The sequence below is a fragment of the Labrus mixtus genome, chromosome 14 (genome assembly GCF_963584025.1).
Source record: "Labrus mixtus chromosome 14, fLabMix1.1, whole genome shotgun sequence".
Lineage (NCBI taxonomy): Eukaryota > Metazoa > Chordata > Actinopteri > Labriformes > Labridae > Labrus > Labrus mixtus.
Genome location: NC_083625.1, coordinates 21,277,637 through 21,301,380, shown reverse-complemented (window position 1 = coordinate 21,301,380; position 23,744 = coordinate 21,277,637). Strand labels below are relative to the sequence as shown.

The 23,744-nt window shown below is 42.4% G+C and overlaps 13 non-coding genes across 13 annotated transcripts; all 13 read right to left on the bottom strand.

Annotated features, from left to right (window-relative positions):
* Positions 1-1,596: 1,596 nt before the first annotated feature.
* trnas-gcu (transfer RNA serine (anticodon GCU)) lies at positions 1,597-1,678 on the bottom strand. The gene has a single exon. It is a non-coding gene; the product is annotated as a tRNA-Ser (tRNA).
* A 1,213-nt stretch (positions 1,679-2,891) lies between these two features.
* On the bottom strand, positions 2,892-2,973 carry trnas-gcu (transfer RNA serine (anticodon GCU)). The gene has a single exon. It is a non-coding gene; the product is annotated as a tRNA-Ser (tRNA).
* Positions 2,974-3,861: 888 nt separating this feature from the next.
* On the bottom strand, positions 3,862-3,943 carry trnas-gcu (transfer RNA serine (anticodon GCU)). The gene has a single exon. It is a non-coding gene; the product is annotated as a tRNA-Ser (tRNA).
* A 2,975-nt stretch (positions 3,944-6,918) lies between these two features.
* On the bottom strand, positions 6,919-7,000 carry trnas-gcu (transfer RNA serine (anticodon GCU)). Its single transcript has one exon. It is a non-coding gene; the product is annotated as a tRNA-Ser (tRNA).
* A 1,232-nt stretch (positions 7,001-8,232) lies between these two features.
* On the bottom strand, positions 8,233-8,314 carry trnas-gcu (transfer RNA serine (anticodon GCU)). Its single transcript has one exon. It is a non-coding gene; the product is annotated as a tRNA-Ser (tRNA).
* Positions 8,315-10,187: 1,873 nt separating this feature from the next.
* trnas-gcu (transfer RNA serine (anticodon GCU)) lies at positions 10,188-10,269 on the bottom strand. The gene has a single exon. It is a non-coding gene; the product is annotated as a tRNA-Ser (tRNA).
* Positions 10,270-11,185: 916 nt separating this feature from the next.
* On the bottom strand, positions 11,186-11,267 carry trnas-gcu (transfer RNA serine (anticodon GCU)). Its single transcript has one exon. It is a non-coding gene; the product is annotated as a tRNA-Ser (tRNA).
* Positions 11,268-12,192: 925 nt separating this feature from the next.
* trnas-gcu (transfer RNA serine (anticodon GCU)) lies at positions 12,193-12,274 on the bottom strand. Its single transcript has one exon. It is a non-coding gene; the product is annotated as a tRNA-Ser (tRNA).
* Positions 12,275-15,761: 3,487 nt separating this feature from the next.
* Positions 15,762-15,843, bottom strand: trnas-gcu (transfer RNA serine (anticodon GCU)). Its single transcript has one exon. It is a non-coding gene; the product is annotated as a tRNA-Ser (tRNA).
* Positions 15,844-17,075: 1,232 nt separating this feature from the next.
* Positions 17,076-17,157, bottom strand: trnas-gcu (transfer RNA serine (anticodon GCU)). Its single transcript has one exon. It is a non-coding gene; the product is annotated as a tRNA-Ser (tRNA).
* Positions 17,158-19,030: 1,873 nt separating this feature from the next.
* On the bottom strand, positions 19,031-19,112 carry trnas-gcu (transfer RNA serine (anticodon GCU)). The gene has a single exon. It is a non-coding gene; the product is annotated as a tRNA-Ser (tRNA).
* Positions 19,113-20,028: 916 nt separating this feature from the next.
* trnas-gcu (transfer RNA serine (anticodon GCU)) lies at positions 20,029-20,110 on the bottom strand. The gene has a single exon. It is a non-coding gene; the product is annotated as a tRNA-Ser (tRNA).
* Positions 20,111-21,035: 925 nt separating this feature from the next.
* Positions 21,036-21,117, bottom strand: trnas-gcu (transfer RNA serine (anticodon GCU)). The gene has a single exon. It is a non-coding gene; the product is annotated as a tRNA-Ser (tRNA).
* Positions 21,118-23,744: the final 2,627 nt, after the last annotated feature.

The following is a 23,744-nucleotide window of genomic DNA, read 5'->3' as shown; positions in this document are numbered from 1 at the left end:
GCTTAGCATGCAAGAGGTAGTAGGATCAATGCCCATATTTTCCACAAGGTTCTCATTTACATCATTCCCAGTGAAAATCTTGTTGTAACTTTACATTTTTTTCCATATCTAAGCAAAGAAACATTCCAACACGACGACGAGGATGGGATTCGATCCCACGCATGCAGAGCACAATGGATTAGCAGTCTATCCTCAGCATCTTACGTTTGCATCATCCCCAGTGAAAATCTTGTCATAAGTTAACATTTTGCTTTATCTAACCTGTGTTTCTGTGGTGCCGGTAAGCAATGTTCAAAGGGGAATTAGCTCAAATGGTAGAGCGCTTGCTTAGCATGCGAGAGGTAGTGGGATCAATGTATACATCATTCCCAGTGAAAATCTTGTTGTAACTTTACATTTTTTTCCATATCTAAGCAAAGAAACACCAACACGACGACGAGGATGGGATTCGAACCCACGCGTGCAGAGCACAATGGATTAGCAGTCTATCCTTAGCATCTTACGTTTACATCATACCCAGTGAAAATCTTGTCATAACGTAACATTTTGCCTTATCTAACCTGTGTTTCTGCGGTGCCAATAAGATGTCTTCAAAGGGGAATTAGCTCAAATGGTAGAGCGCTTGCTTAGCATGCGAGAGGTAGTGGTATCAATGCCCATATTTTCCACAAGGTTCTCATTTACATCTTTCCCAGTGAAAATCTTGTTGTAACTTTAAATTTTTTTCCATATCCAAGCAAACAAATATTCCAACACGACGACGAGGATGGGATTCGAACCCACGCATGCAGAGCACAATGGATTAGCAGTCTATCCTTAGCATCTTACTTTTGCATCATCCCCAGTGAAAATCTTGTCATAATTTAACATTTTGCTTTATCTAACCTGTGTTTCTGTGGTGCTGGTAAGCAATGTTCAAAGGGGAATTAGCTCAAATGGTAGAGCGCTTGTTTAGCATGCGAGAGGTAGTGGGATCAATGCCCACATTCTCCACAAGGTTCTCCTTTGCATCTTAAGTTTACATCATTCCCAGTGAAAATCTTGTCATAACTTTACATTTTGCCTCATCTAACCTGTGTTTCTGCGGTGCAGATAAGAAGTCTTCGAAGGGGAATTAGCTCAAATGGTAGAGCGCTTGCTTAGCATGCGAGAGGTAGTGGTATCAATGCCCGCATTCTCCACAAGGTTCTTGTTTACATCATTCCCAGTGAAAATCTTGTTGTAACATCACATTTTTTTCCATATCTAAGCAAAGAAACATTCCAACACAACGACGAGGATGGGATTCGAACCCACGCGTGCAGAGCACAATGGATTAGCAGTCTATCCTTAGCATCTTACGTTTGCATCATCCCCAGTGAAAATCTTGTCATAACTTAACATTTTGCTTTATCTAACCTGTGTTTCTGTGGTGCCGGTAAGCAGTGTTCAAAGGGGAATTAGCTCAAATGGTAGAGCGCTTGCTTAGCATGCGAGAGGTAGTGGGATCAATGCCCATATTTTCCACAAGGTTCTCGTTTACATCATTCCCAGTGAAAATTTTGTTGTAACTTTACATTTTTTTCCATATCTAAGCAAAGAAACATTCCAACATGACGACGAGGATGGGATTCGAACCCACGCGTGCAGAGCACAATGGATTAGCAGTCCATCGCCTTAACCACTCGGCCACCTCGTCACCCAAAACTGATATCAGGACAAGACGAAAGACAGTGTTATCATAAGAAGATGATCATGCGGAATCTAACCTGCGTTGATGCAGTGCCAGGAAGCCATGTTCACAGGGGAATTAGCACAAATGGTAGACCCATGCTAGAGGTAGTTGGATCGATGCCCACATTCTCCACAAGACTCTACTTTAGACCTTGAGCCAAGGTCATCCCCAGTCCAAATGTTGATAAGTAGGGTTAAAGATGTTGTCAAACAAATATCCAACACGATGACGAGGATGGGATTCGAACCCACGCATGCAGAGCACAATGGATTAGCAGTCTATCCTTAGCATCTTACGTTTGCATCATCCCCAGTGAAAATCTTGTCATAAGTTAACATTTTGCTTTATCTAACCTGTGTTTCTGTGGTGCCGGTAAGCAATGTTCAAAGGGGAATTAGCTCAAATGGTAGAGCGCTTGCTTAGCATGCAAGAGGTACTAGGATCAATGCCCATATTTTCCACAAGGTTCTCATTTACATCATTCCCAGTGAAAATCTTGTTGTAACTTTACATTTTTTTCCATATCTAAGCAAAGAAACATTCCAACATGACGACGAGGATGGGATTCGATCCCACGCATGCAGAGCACAATGGATTAGCAGTCTATCCTCAGCATCTTACGTTTGCATCATCCCCAGTGAAAATCTTGTCATAAGTTAACATTTTGCTTTATCTAACCTGTGTTTCTGTGGTGCCGGTAAGCAATGTTCAAAGGGGAATTAGCTCAAATGGTAGAGCGCTTGCTTAGCATGCGAGAGGTAGTGGGATCAATGTTTACATCACTCCCAGTGAAAATCTTGTTGTAACTTTAAAATTTTTTCCATATCTAAGCAAACAAACATTCCAACACGACGACGAGGATGGGATTCGAACCCACGCGTGCAGAGCACAATGGATTAGCAGTCTATCCTTAGCATCTTACGTTTGCATCATACCCAGTGAAAATCTTGTCATAACGTAACATTTTGCCTTATCTAACCTGTGTTTCTGCGGTGCCAATAAGAAGTCTTCAAAGGGGAATTAGCTCAAATGGTAGAGCGCTTGCTTAGCATGCGAGAGGTAGTGGTATCAATGCCCATATGTTCCACAAGGTTCTCATTTACATCATTCCCAGTGAAAATCTTGTTGTAACTTTAAATTTTTTTCCATATCCAAGCAAACAAATATTCCAACACGACGACGAGGATGGGATTCGAACCCACGCGTGCAGAGCACAATGGATTAGCAGTCCATCGCCTTAACCACTCGGCCACCTCGTCACCCAAAAGTGATATCAGGAAAAGACGAAAGACAGTGTTATCATAAGAAGATGATCATGCGGAATCTAACCTGCGTTGATGCAGTGCCAGGAAGCCATGTTCACAGGGGAATTAACACAAATGGTAGACCCATGCAAGAGGTAGTTGGATCGATGCCCACATTCTCCACAAGACTCTACTTTAGACCTTGAGCCAAGGTCATCCCCAGTCCAAATGTTGATAAGTAGGGTTAAAGATGTTGTCAAACAAATATCCAACACGACGACGAGGATGGGATTCGAACCCACGCGTGCAGAGCACAATGGATTAGCAGTCTATCCTTAGCATCTTACGTTTGCATCATCCCCAGTGAAAATCTTGTCATAAGTTAACATTTTGCTTTATCTAACCTGTGTTTCTGTGGTGCCGGTAAGCAATGTTCAAAGGGGAATTAGCTCAAATGGTAGAGCGCTTGCTTAGCATGCGAGAGGTAGTGGGATCAATGTTTACATCACTCCCAGTGAAAATCTTGTTGTAACTTTAAAATTTTTTCCATATCTAAGCAAACAAACATTCCAACACGACGACGAGGATGGGATTCGAACCCACGCGTGCAGAGCACAATGGATTAGCAGTCTATCCTTAGCATCTTACGTTTGCATCATACCCAGTGAAAATCTTGTCATAACGTAACATTTTGCCTTATCTAACCTGTGTTTCTGCGGTGCCAATAAGAAGTCTTCAAAGGGGAATTAGCTCAAATGGTAGAGCGCTTGCTTAGCATGCGAGAGGTAGTGGTATCAATGCCCATATGTTCCACAAGGTTCTCATTTACATCATTCCCAGTGAAAATCTTGTTGTAACTTTAAATTTTTTTCCATATCCAAGCAAACAAATATTCCAACACGACGACGAGGATGGGATTCGAACCCACGCGTGCAGAGCACAATGGATTAGCAGTCCATCGCCTTAACCACTCGGCCACCTCGTCACCCAAAAGTGATATCAGGAAAAGACGAAAGACAGTGTTATCATAAGAAGATGATCATGCGGAATCTAACCTGCGTTGATGCAGTGCCAGGAAGCCATGTTCACAAGGGAATTAACACAAATGGTAGACCCATGCAAGAGGTAGTTGGATCGATGCCCACATTCTCCACAAGACTCTACTTTAGACCTTGAGCCAAGGTCATCCCCAGTCCAAATGTTGATAAGTAGGGTTAAAGATGTTGTCAAACAAATATCCAACACGACGACGAGGATGGGATTCGAACCCACGCGTGCAGAGCACAATGGATTAGCAGTCTATCCTTAGCATCTTACGTTTGCATCATCCCCAGTGAAAATCTTGTCATAAGTTAACATTTTGCTTTATCTAACCTGTGTTTCTGTGTTGCCGATAAGCAATGTTCAAAGGGGAATTAGCTCAAATGGTAGAGCGCTTGCTTAGCATGCGGGAGGTAGTGGGATCAATGCCCACATTCTCCACAAGGTTCTCCTTTGCATCTTAAGTTTACATCATTCCCAGTGAAAATCTTGTCATAACTTAACATTTTGCCTCATCTAACCTGTGTTACTGCGGTGCAGATAAGAAGTCTTCAAAGGGGAATTAGCTCAAATGGTAGAGTGCTTGCTTAGCATGCAAGAGGTAGTAGGATCAATGCCCATATTTTCCACAAGGTTCTCATTTACATCATTCCCAGTGAAAATCTTGTTGTAACTTTACATTTTTTTCCATATCTAAGCAAAGAAACATTCCAACACGACGACGAGGATGGGATACGAACCCACGCATGCAGAGCACAATGGATTAGCAGTCTATCCTCAGCATCTTACGTTTGCATCATCCCCAGTGAAAATCTTGTCATAAGTTAACATTTTGCTTTATCTAACCTGTGTTTCTGTGGTGCCGGTAAGCAATGTTCAAAGGGGAATTAGCTCAAATGGTAGAGCGCTTGCTTAGCATGAGAGAGGTAGTGGGATCAATGTTTACATCATTCCCAGTGAAAATCTTGTTGTAACTATACATTTTTTTCCATATCTAAGCAAAGAAACATTCCAACACGACGATGAGGATGGGATTCGAACCCACGCATGCAGAGCACAATGGATTAGCAGTCTATCCTTAGCATCTTACGTTTGCATCATACCCAGTGAAAATCTTGTCATAACGTAACATTTTGCCTTATCTAACCTGTGTTTCTGCGGTGCCAATAAGAAGTCTTCAAAGGGGAATTAGCTCAAATGGTAGAGCGCTTGCTTAGCATGCGAGATGTAGTGGTATCAATGCCCATATTTTCCAAAAGGTTCTCATTTACATCATTCCCAGTGAAAATCTTGTTGTAACTTTAAATTTTTTTCCATATCCAAGCAAACAAATATTCCAACACGACGACGAGGATGGGATTCGAACCCACGCATGCAGAGCACAATAGATTAGCAGTCTATCCTTAGCATCTTACGTTTGCATCATCCCCAGTGAAAATCTTGTCATAAGTTAACATTTTGCTTTATCTAACCTGTGTTTCTGTGGTGCCGGTAAGCAATGTTCAAAGGGGAATTAGCTCAAATGGTAGAGCGCTTGCTTAGCATGAGAGAGGTAGTGGGATCAATGTTTACATCATTCCCAGTGAAAATCTTGTTGTAACTTTACATTTTTTTCCATATCTAAGCAAAGAAACATTCCAACACGACGACGAGGATGGGATTCGAACCCACGCGTGCAGAGCACAATGGATTAGCAGTCTATCCTTAGCATCTTACGTTTGCATCATACCCAGTGAAAATCTTGTCATAACGTAACATTTTGCCTTATCTAACCTGTGTTTCTGCGGTGCCAATAAGAAGTCTTCAAAGGGGAATTAGCTCAAATGGTAGAGCGCTTTCTTAGCATGCGAGAGGTAGTGGTATCAATGCCCATATTTTCCACAAGGTTCTCATTTACATCATTCCCAGTGAAAATCTTGTTGTAACTTTAAATTTTTTTCCATATCCAAGCAAACAAATATTCCAACACGACGACGAGGATGGGATTCGACCCCACGCGTGCAGAGCACAATGGATTAGCAGTCTATCCTTAGCATCTTACGTTTGCATCATCCCCAGTGAAAATCTTGTCATAACTTAACATTTTGCTTTATCTAACCTGTGTTTCTGTGGTGCTGGTAAGCAATGTTCAAAGGGGAATTAGCTCAAATGGTAGAGCGCTTGCTTAGCATGCGAGAGGTAGTGGGATCAATGTCCATATTCTCCACAAGGTTATCATTTCCAGTGAAAATCTTGTTGTAACTTTACATTTTTTTCCATATCTAAGCAAAGAAACATTCCAACACGACGACGAGGATGGGATTCGAACCCACGCGTGCAGAGCACAATGGATTAGCAGTCTATCCTTAGCGTCTTACGTTTGCATCATCCCCAGTGAAAATCTTGTCATAACTTAACATTTTGCTTTATCTAACCTGTGTTTCTGTGGTGCTGGTAAGCAATGTTCAAAGGGGAATTAGCTCAAATGGTTGAGCGCTTGCTTAGCATGCGAGAGGTAGTGGGATCAATGTCCATATTCTCCACAAGGTTATCATTTCCAGTGAAAATCTTGTTGTAACTTTACATTTTTTTCCATATATAAGCAAAGAAACATTCCAACACGACGACGAGGATGGGATTCGAACCCACGCGTGCAGAGCACAATGGATTAGCAGTCTATCCTTAGCATCTTACGTTTGCATCATCCCCAGTGAAAATCTTGTCATAACTTAACATTTTGCTTTATCTAACCTGTGTTTCTGTGGTGCTGGTAAGCAGTGTTCAAAGGGGAATTAGCTCAAATGGTAGAGTGCTTGCTTAGCATGCGAGAGGTAGTGGGATCAATGCACATATTCTCCACAAGGTTATCATTTCCAGTGAAAATCTTGTTGTAACTTTACATTTTTTTCCATATCTAAGCAAAGAAACATTCCAACATGACGACAAGGATGGGATTCGAACCCACGCGTGCAGAGCACAATGGATTAGCAGTCCATCGCCTTAACCACTCGCCCACCTCGTCACCCAAAAGTGATATCAGGAAAAGACGAAAGACAGTGTTATCATAAGAAGATGATCATGCGGAATCTAACCTGCGTTGATGCAGTGCCAGGAAGCCATGTTCACAGGGGAATTAGCACAAATGGTAGACCCATGCAAGAGGTAGTTGGATCGATGCCCACATTCTCCACAAGACTCTACTTTAGACCTTGAGCCAAGGTCATCCCTAGTCCAAATGTTGATAAGAAGGGTTAAAGATGTTGTCAAACAAATATCCAACACGTCGACGAGGATGGGATTCGAACCCACGCATGCAGAGCACAATGGATTAGCAGTCTATCCTTAGCATCTTACGTTTGCATCATACCCAGTGAAAATCTTGTCATAACGTAACATTTTGCCTTATCTAACCTGTGTTTCTGCGGTGCCGATAAGAAGTCTTCAAAGGGGAATTAGCTCAAATGGTAGAGTGCTTGCATAGCATGCGAGAGGTAATGGTATCAATGCCCACATTCTCCACAAGGTTCTCCTTTGCATCTGAAGTTTACATCATTCCCAGTGAAAATCTTGTTGTAACTTTAAATTTTTTTCCATATCTAAGCAAAGAAACATTCCAACACGACGACGAGGATGGGATTCGAACCCACGCGTGCAGAGCACAATGGATTAGCAGTCTATCCTTAGCATCTTACGTTTGCATCATCCCCAGTGAAAATCTTGTCATAACTTAACATTTTGCTTTATCTAACCTGTGTTTCTGCCGTGCCGGTAAGCAGTGTTCAAAGGGGAATTAGCTCAAATGGTAGAGCGCTTGCATAGCATGCGAGAGGTAATGGTATCAATGCCCACATTCTCCACAAGGTTCTCATTTCCAGTGAAAATCTTGTTGTAACTTTACATTTTTTTCCATATCTAAGCAAAGAAACATTCCAACACGACGACGAGGATGGGATTCGAACCCACGCGTGCAGAGCACAATGGATTAGCAGTCTATCCTTAGCATCTTACGTTTGCATCATCCCCTGTGAAAATCTTGTCATAACTTAACATTTTGCTTTATCTAACCTGTGTTTCTGTGGTGCTGGTAAGCAGTGTTCAAAGGGGAATTAGCTCTAATGGTAGAGCGCTTGCTTAGCATGTGAGAGGTAGTGGGATCAATGCCCATATTCTCCACAAGGTTATCATTTCCAGTGAAAATCTTGTTGTAACTTTCCATTTTTTTCCATATCTAAGCAAAGAAACATTCCAACATGACGACGAGGATGGGATTCGAACCCACGCGTGCAGAGCACAATGGATTAGCAGTCCATCGCCTTAACCACTCGGCCACCTCGTCACCCAAAAGCGATATCACGAAAAGACGAAAGACAGTGTTATCATAAGAAGATGCTCATGCGGAATCTAACCTGCGTTGATGCAGTGCCAGGAAGCCATGTTCACAGGGGAATTAGCACAAATGGTAGACCCATGCAAGAGGTAGTTGGATCGATGCCCACATTCTCCACAAGACTCTACTTTAGACCTTGAGTCAAGGTCATCCCTCGTCCAAATGTTGATAAGAAGGGTTAAAGATGTTGTCAAACAAATATCCAACACGACGACGAGGATGGGATTCGAACCCACGCATGCAGAGCACAATGGATTAGCAGTCTATCCTTAGCATCTTACGTTTGCATCATACCCAGTGAAAATCTTGTCATAACGTAACATTTTGCCTTATCTAACCTGTGTTTCTGCGGTGCCAATAAGAAGTCTTCAAAGGGGAATTAGCTCAAATGGTAGAGCGCTTGCATAGCATGCGAGAGGTAATGGTATCAATGCCCACATTCTCCACAAGGTTCTCCTTTGCATCTTAAGATTACATCATTCCCAGTGAAAATCTTGTTGTAACTTTAAATTTTTTTCCATATCTAAGCAAAGAAACATTCCAACACGACGACGAGGATGGGATTCGAACCCACGCGTGCAGAGCACAATGGATTAGCAGTCTATCCTTAGCATCTTACGTTTGCATCATCCCCAGTGAAAATCTTGTCATAACTTAACATTTTGCTTTATCTAACCTGTGTTTCTGCCGTTCCGGTAAGCAGTGTTCAAAGGGGAATTAGCTCAAATGGTAGAGCGCTTGCTTAGCATGCGAGAGGTAGTGGGATCAATGCCCATATTCTCCACAAGGTTATCATTTCCAGTGAAAATCTTGTTGTAACTTTACATTTTTTTCCATATCTAAGCAAAGAAACATTCCAACACGACGACGAGGATGGGATTCGAACCCACGCGTGCAGAGCACAATGGATTAGCAGTCTATCCTTAGCATCTTACGTTTGCATCATCCCCAGTGAAAATCTTGTCATAACTTAACATTTTGCTTTATCTAACCTGTGTTTCTGCCGTGCCGGTAAGCAGTGTTCAAAGGGGAATTAGCTCAAATGGTAGAGCGCTTGCTTAGCATGCGAGAGGTAGTGGGATCAATGCCCATATTCTCCACAAGGTTCTCATTTCCAGTGAAAATCTTGTTGTAACTTTACATTTTTTTCCATATCTAAGCAAAGAAACATTCCAACACGACGACGAGGATGGGATTCGAACCCACGCGTGCAGAGCACAATGGATTAGCAGTCTATCCTTAGCGTCTTACGTTTGCATCATCCCCTGTGAAAATCTTGTCATAACTTAACATTTTGCTTTATCTAACCTGTGTTTCTGTGGTGCTGGTAAGCAATGTTCAAAGGGGAATTAGCTCAAATGGTAGAGCGCTTGCTTAGCATGCGAGAGGTAGTGAGATCAAGGCCCATATTCTCCACAAGGTTCTCATTTACATCATTTCCTGTGAAAATCTTGTTGTAACTTTACATTTTTTTCCACATCTAAGCAAAAAAACATTCCAACACGACGACGAGGATGGGATTCGAACCCACGCGTGCAGAGCACAATGGATTAGCAGTCTATCCTTAGCATCTTACGTTTGCATCATCCCCAGTGAAAATCTTGTCATAAGTTAACATTTTGCTTTATCTAACCTGTGTTTCTGTGGTGCTGGTAAGCAGTGTTCAAAGGGGAATTAGCTCTAATGGTAGAGTGCTTGCTTAGCATGCGAGAGGTAGTGGGATCAATGCCCATATTCTCCACAAGGTTATCATTTCCAGTGAAAATCTTGTTGTAACTTTCCATTTTTTTCCATATCTAAGCAAAGAAACATTCCAACATGACGACGAGGATGGGATTCGAACCCACGCGTGCAGAGCACAAGGGATTAGCAGTCCATCGCCTTAACCACTCGGCCACCTCGTCACCCAAAAGTGATATCACGAAAAGACGAAAGACAGTGTTATCATAAGAAGATGCTCATGCGGAATCTAACCTGCGTTGATGCAGTGCCAGGAAGCCATGTTCACAGGGGAATTAGCACAAATGGTAGACCCATGCAAGAGGTAGTTGGATCGATGCCCACATTCTCCACAAGACTCTACTTTAGACCTTGAGTCAAGGTCATCCCTCGTCCAAATGTTGATAAGAAGGGTTAAAGATGTTGTCAAACAAATATCCAACACGACGACGAGGATGGGATTCGAACCCACGCATGCAGAGCACAATGGATTAGCAGTCTATCCTTAGCATCTTACGTTTGCATCATACCCAGTGAAAATCTTGTCATAACGTAACATTTTGCCTTATCTAACCTGTGTTTCTGCGGTGCCAATAAGAAGTCTTCAAAGGGGAATTAGCTCAAATGGTAGAGCGCTTGCATAGCATGCGAGAGGTAATGGTATCAATGCCCACATTCTCCACAAGGTTCTCCTTTGCATCTTAAGATTACATCATTCCCAGTGAAAATCTTGTTGTAACTTTAAATTTTTTTCCATATCTAAGCAAAGAAACATTCCAACACGACGACGAGGATGGGATTCGAACCCACGCGTGCAGAGCACAATGGATTAGCAGTCTATCCTTAGCATCTTACGTTTGCATCATCCCCAGTGAAAATCTTGTCATAACTTAACATTTTGCTTTATCTAACCTGTGTTTCTGCCGTTCCGGTAAGCAGTGTTCAAAGGGGAATTAGCTCAAATGGTAGAGCGCTTGCTTAGCATGCGAGAGGTAGTGGGATCAATGCCCATATTCTCCACAAGGTTATCATTTCCAGTGAAAATCTTGTTGTAACTTTACATTTTTTTCCATATCTAAGCAAAGAAACATTCCAACACGACGACGAGGATGGGATTCGAACCCACGCGTGCAGAGCACAATGGATTAGCAGTCCATCGCCTTAACCACTCGGCCACCTCGTCACCCAAAACTGACATCAGGACAAGATGAAAGACAGTGTTATCATAAGAAGATGATCATGCAGAATCTAACCTGCATTGATGCAGTGCCAGGAAGCCATGTTCACAGGGGAATTAGCACAAATGGTAGACCCATGCAAGAGGTAGTTGGATCGATGCCCACATTCTCCACAAGACTCTACTTTAGACCTTGAGCCAAGGTCATCCCTAGTCCAAATGTTGATAAGAAGGGTTAAAGATGTTGTCAAACAAATATCCAACACGACGACGAGGATGGGATTCGAACCCACGCATGCAGAGCACAATGGATTAGCAGTCTATCCTTAGCATCTTACGTTTGCATCATACCCAGTGAAAATCTTGTCATAACGTAACATTTTGCCTTATCTAACCTGTGTTTCTGCGGTGCCAATAAGAAGTCTTCAAAGGGGAATTAGCTCAAATGGTAGAGCGCTTGCATAGCATGCGAGAGGTAATGGTATCAATGCCCACATTCTCCACAAGGTTCTCCTTTGCATCTTAAGTTTACATCATTCCCAGTGAAAATCTTGTTGTAACTTTACATTTTTTTCCATATCTAAGCAAAGAAACATTCCAACACGACGACGAGGATGGGATTCGAACCCACGCGTGCAGAGCACAATGGATTAGCAGTCTATCCTTAGCATCTTACGTTTGCATCATCCCCAGTGAAAATCTTGTCATAACTTAACATTTTGCTTTATCTAACCTGTGTTTCTGCGGTGCCGGTAAGCAGTGTTCAAAGGGGAATTAGCTCAAATGGTAGAGCGCTTGCTTAGCATGTGAGAGGTAGTGGGATCGATGCCCATATTCTCCACAAGGTTCTCATTTACATCATTTCCAGTGAAAATCTTGTTGTAACTTTACATTTTTTTCCATATCTAAGCAAAGAAACATTCCAACACGACGACGAGGATGGGATTCGAACCCACGCGTGCAGAGCACAATGGATTAGCAGTCCATCGCCTTAACCACTCGTCCACCTCGTCACCCAAAACTGATATCAGGACAAGACGAAAGACAGTGTTATCATAAGAAGATGATCATGCAGAATCTAACCTGCATTGATGCAGTGCCAGGAAGCCATGTTCACAGGGGAATTAGCACAAATGGTAGACCCATGCAAGAGGTAGTTGGATCGATGCCCACATTCTCCACAAGACTCTACTTTAGACCTTGAGCCAAGGTCATCCCTAGTCCAAATGTTGATAAGAAGGGTTAAAGATGTTGTCAAACAAATATCCAACACGACGACGAGGATGGGATTCGAACCCACGCATGCAGAGCACAATGGATTAGCAGTCTATCCTTAGCATCTTACGTTTGCATCATACCCAGTGAAAATCTTGTCATAACTTAACATTTTGCCTTATCTAACCTGTGTTTCTGCGGTGCCAATAAGAAGTCTTCAAAGGGGAATTAGCTCAAATGGTAGAGCGCTTGCTTAGCATGCGAGAGGTAATGGTATTAAAGCCCACATTCTCCACAAGGTTCTCCTTTGCATCTTAAGTTTACATCATTCCCAGTGAAAATCTTGTTGTAACTTTACATTTTTTTCCATATCTAAGCAAAGAAACATTCCAACACGACGACGAGGATGGGATTCGAACCCACGCATGCAGAGCACAATGGATTAGCAGTCTATCCTTTGCATCTTACGTTTGCATCATACCCAGTGAAAATCTTGTCATAACGTAACATTTTGTCTTATCTAACCTGTGTTTCTGCGGTGCCGATAAGAAGTCTTCAAAGGGGAATTAGCTCAAATGGTAGAGCGCTTGCTTCGCATGCGAGAGGTAGTGGTATCAATGCCCATATTTTCCACAAGGTTCTCATTTACATCATTCCCAGTGAAAATCTTGTTGTAACTTTAAATTTTTTTCCATATGCAAGCAAACAAATATTCCAACACGACGACGAGGATGGGATTCGAACCCACGCGTGCAGAGCACAATGGATTAGCAGTCTATCCTTAGCATCTTACGTTTGCATCATCCCCAGTGAAAATCTTGTCATAAGTTAACATTTTGCTTTATCTAACCTGTGTTTCTGTGGTGCCGGTAAGCAATGTTCAAAGGGGAATTAGCTCAAATGGTAGAGCGCTTGCTTAGCATGCGAGAGGTAATGGTATCAATGCCCACGTTCTCCACAAGGTTCTCCTTTGCATCTTAAGTTTACATCATTTCCAGTGAAAATCTTGTTGTAACTTTACATTTTTTTCCATATCTAAGCAAAGAAACATTCCAACACGACGACGAGGATGGGATTCGAACCCACGCGTGCAGAGCACAATGGACTAGCAGTCTATCCTTAGCATCTTACGTTTGCATCATCCCCAGTGAAAATCTTGTCATAACTTAACATTTTGCTTTATCTAACCTGTGTTTCTGCCGTGCCGGTAAGCAGTGTTCAAAGGGAAATTAGCTCAAATGATAGAGTGCTTGCTTAGCATGCGAGAGGTAGTGGGATCAATGCCCATATTCTCCACAAGGTTCTCATTTACATCATTTCCAGTGAAAATCTTGTTGTAACTTTACATTTTTTTCCATATCTAAGCAAAGAAACATTCCAACACGACGACGAGGATGGGATTCGAACCCACGCGTGTAGAGCACAATGGACTAGCAGTCTATCCTTAGCATCTTACGTTTGCATCATACCCAGTGAAAATCTTGTCATAACGTAACATTTTGCCTTATCTAACCTGTGTTTCTGCGGTGCCGATAAGAAGTCTTCAAAGGGGAATTAGCTCAAATGGTAGAGCGCTTGCTTCGCATGCGAGAGGTAGTGGTATCAATGCCCATATTTTCCACAAGGTTCTCATTTACATCATTCCCAGTGAAAATCTTGTTGTAACTTTAAATTTTTTTCCATATCCAAGCAAACAAATATTCCAACACGACGACGAGGATGGGATTCGAACCCACGCGTGCAGAGCACAATGGATTAGCAGTCTATCCTTAGCATCTTACGTTTGCATCATCCCCAGTGAAAATCTTGTCATAAGTTAACATTTTGCTTTATCTAACCTGTGTTTCTGTGGTGCCGGTAAGCAATGTTCAAAGGGGAATTAGCTCAAATGGTAGAGCGCTTGCTTAGCATGAGAGAGGTAGTGGGATCAATGTTTACATCATTCCCAGTGAAAATCTTGTTGTAACTTTACATTTTTTTCCATATCTAAGCAAAGAAACATTCCAACACGACGACGAGGATGGGATTCGAACCCACGCGTGCAGAGCACAATGGATTAGCAGTCTATCCTTAGCATCTTACGTTTGCATCATACCCAGTGAAAATCTTGTCATAACGTAACATTTTGCCTTATCTAACCTGTGTTTCTGCGGTGCCAATAAGAAGTCTTCAAAGGGGAATTAGCTCAAATGGTAGAGCGCTTTCTTAGCATGCGAGAGGTAGTGGTATCAATGCCCATATTTTCCACAAGGTTCTCATTTACATCATTCCCAGTGAAAATCTTGTTGTAACTTTAAATTTTTTTCCATATCCAAGCAAACAAATATTCCAACACGACGACGAGGATGGGATTCGACCCCACGCGTGCAGAGCACAATGGATTAGCAGTCTATCCTTAGCATCTTACGTTTGCATCATCCCCAGTGAAAATCTTGTCATAACTTAACATTTTGCTTTATCTAACCTGTGTTTCTGTGGTGCTGGTAAGCAATGTTCAAAGGGGAATTAGCTCAAATGGTAGAGCGCTTGCTTAGCATGCGAGAGGTAGTGGGATCAATGTCCATATTCTCCACAAGGTTATCATTTCCAGTGAAAATCTTGTTGTAACTTTACATTTTTTTCCATATCTAAGCAAAGAAACATTCCAACACGACGACGAGGATGGGATTCGAACCCACGCGTGCAGAGCACAATGGATTAGCAGTCTATCCTTAGCGTCTTACGTTTGCATCATCCCCAGTGAAAATCTTGTCATAACTTAACATTTTGCTTTATCTAACCTGTGTTTCTGTGGTGCTGGTAAGCAATGTTCAAAGGGGAATTAGCTCAAATGGTTGAGCGCTTGCTTAGCATGCGAGAGGTAGTGGGATCAATGTCCATATTCTCCACAAGGTTATCATTTCCAGTGAAAATCTTGTTGTAACTTTACATTTTTTTCCATATATAAGCAAAGAAACATTCCAACACGACGACGAGGATGGGATTCGAACCCACGCGTGCAGAGCACAATGGATTAGCAGTCTATCCTTAGCATCTTACGTTTGCATCATCCCCAGTGAAAATCTTGTCATAACTTAACATTTTGCTTTATCTAACCTGTGTTTCTGTGGTGCTGGTAAGCAGTGTTCAAAGGGGAATTAGCTCAAATGGTAGAGTGCTTGCTTAGCATGCGAGAGGTAGTGGGATCAATGCACATATTCTCCACAAGGTTATCATTTCCAGTGAAAATCTTGTTGTAACTTTACATTTTTTTCCATATCTAAGCAAAGAAACATTCCAACATGACGACAAGGATGGGATTCGAACCCACGCGTGCAGAGCACAATGGATTAGCAGTCCATCGCCTTAACCACTCGCCCACCTCGTCACCCAAAAGTGATATCAGGAAAAGACGAAAGACAGTGTTATCATAAGAAGATGATCATGCGGAATCTAACCTGCGTTGATGCAGTGCCAGGAAGCCATGTTCACAGGGGAATTAGCACAAATGGTAGACCCATGCAAGAGGTAGTTGGATCGATGCCCACATTCTCCACAAGACTCTACTTTAGACCTTGAGCCAAGGTCATCCCTAGTCCAAATGTTGATAAGAAGGGTTAAAGATGTTGTCAAACAAATATCCAACACGTCGACGAGGATGGGATTCGAACCCACGCGTGCAGAGCACAATGGATTAGCAGTCTATCCTTAGCATCTTACGTTTGCATCATACCCAGTGAAAATCTTGTCATAACGTAACATTTTGCCTTATCTAACCTGTGTTTCTGCGGTGCCGATAAGAAGTCTTCAAAGGGGAATTAGCTCAAATGGTAGAGTGCTTGCATAGCATGCGAGAGGTAATGGTATCAATGCCCACATTCTCCACAAGGTTCTCCTTTGCATCTGAAGTTTACATCATTCCCAGTGAAAATCTTGTTGTAACTTTAAATTTTTTTCCATATCTAAGCAAAGAAACATTCCAACACGACGACGAGGATGGGATTCGAACCCACGCGTGCAGAGCACAATGGATTAGCAGTCTATCCTTAGCATCTTACGTTTGCATCATCCCCAGTGAAAATCTTGTCATAACTTAACATTTTGCTTTATCTAACCTGTGTTTCTGCCGTGCCGGTAAGCAGTGTTCAAAGGGGAATTAGCTCAAATGGTAGAGCGCTTGCATAGCATGCGAGAGGTAATGGTATCAATGCCCACATTCTCCACAAGGTTCTCATTTCCAGTGAAAATCTTGTTGTAACTTTACATTTTTTTCCATATCTAAGCAAAGAAACATTCCAACACGACGACGAGGATGGGATTCGAACCCACGCGTGCAGAGCACAATGGATTAGCAGTCTATCCTTAGCATCTTACGTTTGCATCATCCCCTGTGAAAATCTTGTCATAACTTAACATTTTGCTTTATCTAACCTGTGGTTCTGTGGTGCTGGTAAGCAGTGTTCAAAGGGGAATTAGCTCTAATGGTAGAGCGCTTGCTTAGCATGTGAGAGGTAGTGGGATCAATGCCCATATTCTCCACAAGGTTATCATTTCCAGTGAAAATCTTGTTGTAACTTTCCATTTTTTTCCATATCTAAGCAAAGAAACATTCCAACATGACGACAAGGATGGGATTCGAACCCACGCGTGCAGAGCACAATGGATTAGCAGTCCATCGCCTTAACCACTCGGCCACCTCGTCACCCAAAAGCGATATCACGAAAAGACGAAAGACAGTGTTATCATAAGAAGATGCTCATGCGGAATCTAACCTGCGTTGATGCAGTGCCAGGAAGCCATGTTCACAGGGGAATTAGCACAAATGGTAGACCCATGCAAGAGGTAGTTGGATCGATGCCCACATTCTCCACAAGACTCTACTTTAGACCTTGAGTCAAGGTCATCCCTCGTCCAAATGTTGATAAGAAGGGTTAAAGATGTTGTCAAACAAATATCCAACACGACGACGAGGATGGGATTCGAACCCACGCATGCAGAGCACAATGGATTAGCAGTCTATCCTTAGCATCTTACGTTTGCATCATACCCAGTGAAAATCTTGTCATAACGTAACATTTTGCCTTATCTAACCTGTGTTTCTGCGGTGCCAATAAGAAGTCTTCAAAGGGGAATTAGCTCAAATGGTAGAGCGCTTGCATAGCATGCGAGAGGTAATGGTATCAATGCCCACATTCTCCACAAGGTTCTCCTTTGCATCTTAAGATTACATCATTCCCAGTGAAAATCTTGTTGTAACTTTAAATTTTTTTCCATATCTAAGCAAAGAAACATTCCAACACGACGACGAGGATGGGATTCGAACCCACGCGTGCAGAGCACAATGGATTAGCAGTCTATCCTTAGCATCTTACGTTTGCATCATCCCCAGTGAAAATCTTGTCATAACTTAACATTTTGCTTTATCTAACCTGTGTTTCTGCCGTTCCGGTAAGCAGTGTTCAAAGGGGAATTAGCTCAAATGGTAGAGCGCTTGCTTAGCATGCGAGAGGTAGTGGGATCAATGCCCATATTCTCCACAAGGTTATCATTTCCAGTGAAAATCTTGTTGTAACTTTACATTTTTTTCCATATCTAAGCAAAGAAACATTCCAACACGACGACGAGGATGGGATTCGAACCCACGCGTGCAGAGCACAATGGATTAGCAGTCTATCCTTAGCATCTTACGTTTGCATCATCCCCAGTGAAAATCTTGTCATAACTTAACATTTTGCTTTATCTAACCTGTGTTTCTGCCGTGCCGGTAAGCAGTGTTCAAAGGGGAATTAGCTCAAATGGTAGAGCGCTTGCTTAGCATGCGAGAGGTAGTGGGATCAATGCCCATATTCTCCACAAGGTTCTCATTTCCAGTGAAAATCTTGTTGTAACTTTACATTTTTTTCCATATCTAAGCAAAGAAACATTCCAACACGACGACGAGGATGGGATTCGAACCCACGCGTGCAGAGCACAATGGATTAGCAGTCTATCCTTAGCGTCTTACGTTTGCATCATCCCCTGTGAAAATCTTGTCATAACTTAACATTTTGCTTTATCTAACCTGTGTTTCTGTGGTGCTGGTAAGCAATGTTCAAAGGGGAATTAGCTCAAATGGTAGAGCGCTTGCTTAGCATGCGAGAGGTAGTGAGATCAAGGCCCATATTCTCCACAAGGTTCTCATTTACATCATTTCCTGTGAAAATCTTGTTGTAACTTTACATTTTTTTCCACATCTAAGCAAAGAAACATTCCAACACGACGACGAGGATGGGATTCGAACCCACGCGTGCAGAGCACAATGGATTAGCAGTCTATCCTTAGCATCTTACGTTTGCATCATCCCCAGTGAAAATCTTGTCATAAGTTAACATTTTGCTTTATCTAACCTGTGTTTCTGTGGTGCTGGTAAGCAGTGTTCAAAGGGGAATTAGCTCTAATGGTAGAGTGCTTGCTTAGCATGCGAGAGGTAGTGGGATCAATGCCCATATTCTCCACAAGGTTATCATTTCCAGTGAAAATCTTGTTGTAACTTTCCATTTTTTTCCATATCTAAGCAAAGAAACATTCCAACATGACGACGAGGATGGGATTCGAACCCACGCGTGCAGAGCACAAGGGATTAGCAGTCCATCGCCTTAACCACTCGGCCACCTCGTCACCCAAAAGTGATATCACGAAAAGACGAAAGACAGTGTTATCATAAGAAGATGCTCATGCGGAATCTAACCTGCGTTGATGCAGTGCCAGGAAGCCATGTTCACAGGGGAATTAGCACAAATGGTAGACCCATGCAAGAGGTAGTTGGATCGATGCCCACATTCTCCACAAGACTCTACTTTAGACCTTGAGTCAAGGTCATCCCTCGTCCAAATGTTGATAAGAAGGGTTAAAGATGTTGTCAAACAAATATCCAACACGACGACGAGGATGGGATTCGAACCCACGCATGCAGAGCACAATGGATTAGCAGTCTATCCTTAGCATCTTACGTTTGCATCATACCCAGTGAAAATCTTGTCATAACGTAACATTTTGCCTTATCTAACCTGTGTTTCTGCGGTGCCAATAAGAAGTCTTCAAAGGGGAATTAGCTCAAATGGTAGAGCGCTTGCATAGCATGCGAGAGGTAATGGTATCAATGCCCACATTCTCCACAAGGTTCTCCTTTGCATCTTAAGATTACATCATTCCCAGTGAAAATCTTGTTGTAACTTTAAATTTTTTTCCATATCTAAGCAAAGAAACATTCCAACACGACGACGAGGATGGGATTCGAACCCACGCGTGCAGAGCACAATGGATTAGCAGTCTATCCTTAGCATCTTACGTTTGCATCATCCCCAGTGAAAATCTTGTCATAACTTAACATTTTGCTTTATCTAACCTGTGTTTCTGCCGTTCCGGTAAGCAGTGTTCAAAGGGGAATTAGCTCAAATGGTAGAGCGCTTGCTTAGCATGCGAGAGGTAGTGGGATCAATGCCCATATTCTCCACAAGGTTATCATTTCCAGTGAAAATCTTGTTGTAACTTTACATTTTTTTCCATATCTAAGCAAAGAAACATTCCAACACGACGACGAGGATGGGATTCGAACCCACGCGTGCAGAGCACAATGGATTAGCAGTCCATCGCCTTAACCACTCGGCCACCTCGTCACCCAAAACTGACATCAGGACAAGATGAAAGACAGTGTTATCATAAGAAGATGATCATGCAGAATCTAACCTGCATTGATGCAGTGCCAGGAAGCCATGTTCACAGGGGAATTAGCACAAATGGTAGACCCATGCAAGAGGTAGTTGGATCGATGCCCACATTCTCCACAAGACTCTACTTTAGACCTTGAGCCAAGGTCATCCCTAGTCCAAATGTTGATAAGAAGGGTTAAAGATGTTGTCAAACAAATATCCAACACGACGACGAGGATGGGATTCGAACCCACGCATGCAGAGCACAATGGATTAGCAGTCTATCCTTAGCATCTTACGTTTGCATCATACCCAGTGAAAATCTTGTCATAACGTAACATTTTGCCTTATCTAACCTGTGTTTCTGCGGTGCCAATAAGAAGTCTTCAAAGGGGAATTAGCTCAAATGGTAGAGCGCTTGCATAGCATGCGAGAGGTAATGGTATCAATGCCCACATTCTCCACAAGGTTCTCCTTTGCATCTTAAGTTTACATCATTCCCAGTGAAAATCTTGTTGTAACTTTACATTTTTTTCCATATCTAAGCAAAGAAACATTCCAACACGACGACGAGGATGGGATTCGAACCCACGCGTGCAGAGCACAATGGATTAGCAGTCTATCCTTAGCATCTTACGTTTGCATCATCCCCAGTGAAAATCTTGTCATAACTTAACATTTTGCTTTATCTAACCTGTGTTTCTGCGGTGCCGGTAAGCAGTGTTCAAAGGGGAATTAGCTCAAATGGTAGAGCGCTTGCTTAGCATGTGAGAGGTAGTGGGATCGATGCCCATATTCTCCACAAGGTTCTCATTTACATCATTTCCAGTGAAAATCTTGTTGTAACTTTACATTTTTTTCCATATCTAAGCAAAGAAACATTCCAACACGACGACGAGGATGGGATTCGAACCCACGCGTGCAGAGCACAATGGATTAGCAGTCCATCGCCTTAACCACTCGTCCACCTCGTCACCCAAAACTGATATCAGGACAAGACGAAAGACAGTGTTATCATAAGAAGATGATCATGCAGAATCTAACCTGCATTGATGCAGTGCCAGGAAGCCATGTTCACAGGGGAATTAGCACAAATGGTAGACCCATGCAAGAGGTAGTTGGATCGATGCCCACATTCTCCACAAGACTCTACTTTAGACCTTGAGCCAAGGTCATCCCTAGTCCAAATGTTGATAAGAAGGGTTAAAGATGTTGTCAAACAAATATCCAACACGACGACGAGGATGGGATTCGAACCCACGCATGCAGAGCACAATGGATTAGCAGTCTATCCTTAGCATCTTACGTTTGCATCATACCCAGTGAAAATCTTGTCATAACTTAACATTTTGCCTTATCTAACCTGTGTTTCTGCGGTGCCAATAAGAAGTCTTCAAAGGGGAATTAGCTCAAATGGTAGAGCGCTTGCTTAGCATGCGAGAGGTAATGGTATTAAAGCCCACATTCTCCACAAGGTTCTCCTTTGCATCTTAAGTTTACATCATTCCCAGTGAAAATCTTGTTGTAACTTTACATTTTTTTCCATATCTAAGCAAAGAAACATTCCAACACGACGACGAGGATGGGATTCGAACCCACGCATGCAGAGCACAATGGATTAGCAGTCTATCCTTTGCATCTTACGTTTGCATCATACCCAGTGAAAATCTTGTCATAACGTAACATTTTGTCTTATCTAACCTGTGTTTCTGCGGTGCCGATAAGAAGTCTTCAAAGGGGAATTAGCTCAAATGGTAGAGCGCTTGCTTCGCATGCGAGAGGTAGTGGTATCAATGCCCATATTTTCCACAAGGTTCTCATTTACATCATTCCCAGTGAAAATCTTGTTGTAACTTTAAATTTTTTTCCATATGCAAGCAAACAAATATTCCAACACGACGACGAGGATGGGATTCGAACCCACGCGTGCAGAGCACAATGGATTAGCAGTCTATCCTTAGCATCTTACGTTTGCATCATCCCCAGTGAAAATCTTGTCATAAGTTAACATTTTGCTTTATCTAACCTGTGTTTCTGTGGTGCCGGTAAGCAATGTTCAAAGGGGAATTAGCTCAAATGGTAGAGCGCTTGCTTAGCATGCGAGAGGTAATGGTATCAATGCCCACGTTCTCCACAAGGTTCTCCTTTGCATCTTAAGTTTACATCATTTCCAGTGAAAATCTTGTTGTAACTTTACATTTTTTTCCATATCTAAGCAAAGAAACATTCCAACACGACGACGAGGATGGGATTCGAACCCACGCGTGCAGAGCACAATGGACTAGCAGTCTATCCTTAGCATCTTACGTTTGCATCATCCCCAGTGAAAATCTTGTCATAACTTAACATTTTGCTTTATCTAACCTGTGTTTCTGCCGTGCCGGTAAGCAGTGTTCAAAGGGAAATTAGCTCAAATGATAGAGTGCTTGCTTAGCATGCGAGAGGTAGTGGGATCAATGCCCATATTCTCCACAAGGTTCTCATTTACATCATTTCCAGTGAAAATCTTGTTGTAACTTTACATTTTTTTCCATATCTAAGCAAAGAAACATTCCAACACGACGACGAGGATGGGATTCGAACCCACGCGTGTAGAGCACAATGGACTAGCAGTCTATCCTTAGCATCTTACGTTTGCATCATACCCAGTGAAAATCTTGTCATAACGTAACATTTTGCCTTATCTAACCTGTGTTTCTGCGGTGCCGATAAGAAGTCTTCAAAGGGGAATTAGCTCAAATGGTAGAGCGCTTGCTTCGCATGCGAGAGGTAGTGGTATCAATGCCCATATTTTCCACAAGGTTCTCATTTACATCATTCCCAGTGAAAATCTTGTTGTAACTTTAAATTTTTTTCCATATCCAAGCAAACAAATATTCCAACACGACGACGAGGATGGGATTCGAACCCACGCGTGCAGAGCACAATGGATTAGCAGTCTATCCTTAGCATCTTACGTTTGCATCATCCCCAGTGAAAATCTTGTCATAAGTTAACATTTTGCTTTATCTAACCTGTGTTTCTGTGGTGCCGGTAAGCAATGTTCAAAGGGGAATTAGCTCAAATGGTAGAGCGCTTGCTTAGCATGCGAGAGGTAATGGTATCAATGCCCACGTTCTCCACAAGGTTCTCCTTTGCATCTTAAGTTTACATCATTTCCAGTGAAAATCTTGTTGTAACTTTACATTTTTTTCCATATCTAAGCAAAGAAACATTCCAACACGACGACGAGGATGGGATTCGAACCCACGCGTGCAGAGCACAATGGATTAGCAGTCTATCCTTAGCATCTTACGTTTGCATCATCCCCAGTGAAAATCTTGTCATAAGTTAACATTTTGCTTTATCTAACCTGTGTTTCTGTGGTGCCGGTAAGCAATGTTCAAAGGGGAATTAGCTCAAATGGTAGAGCGCTTGCTTAGCATGCGAGAGGTAATGGTATCAATGCCCACGTTCTCCACAAGGTTCTCCTTTGCATCTTAAGTTTACATCATTTCCAGTGAAAATCTTGTTGTAACTTTACATTTTTTTCCATATCTAAGCAAAGAAACATTCCAACACGACGACGAGGATGGGATTCGAACCCACGCGTGCAGAGCAC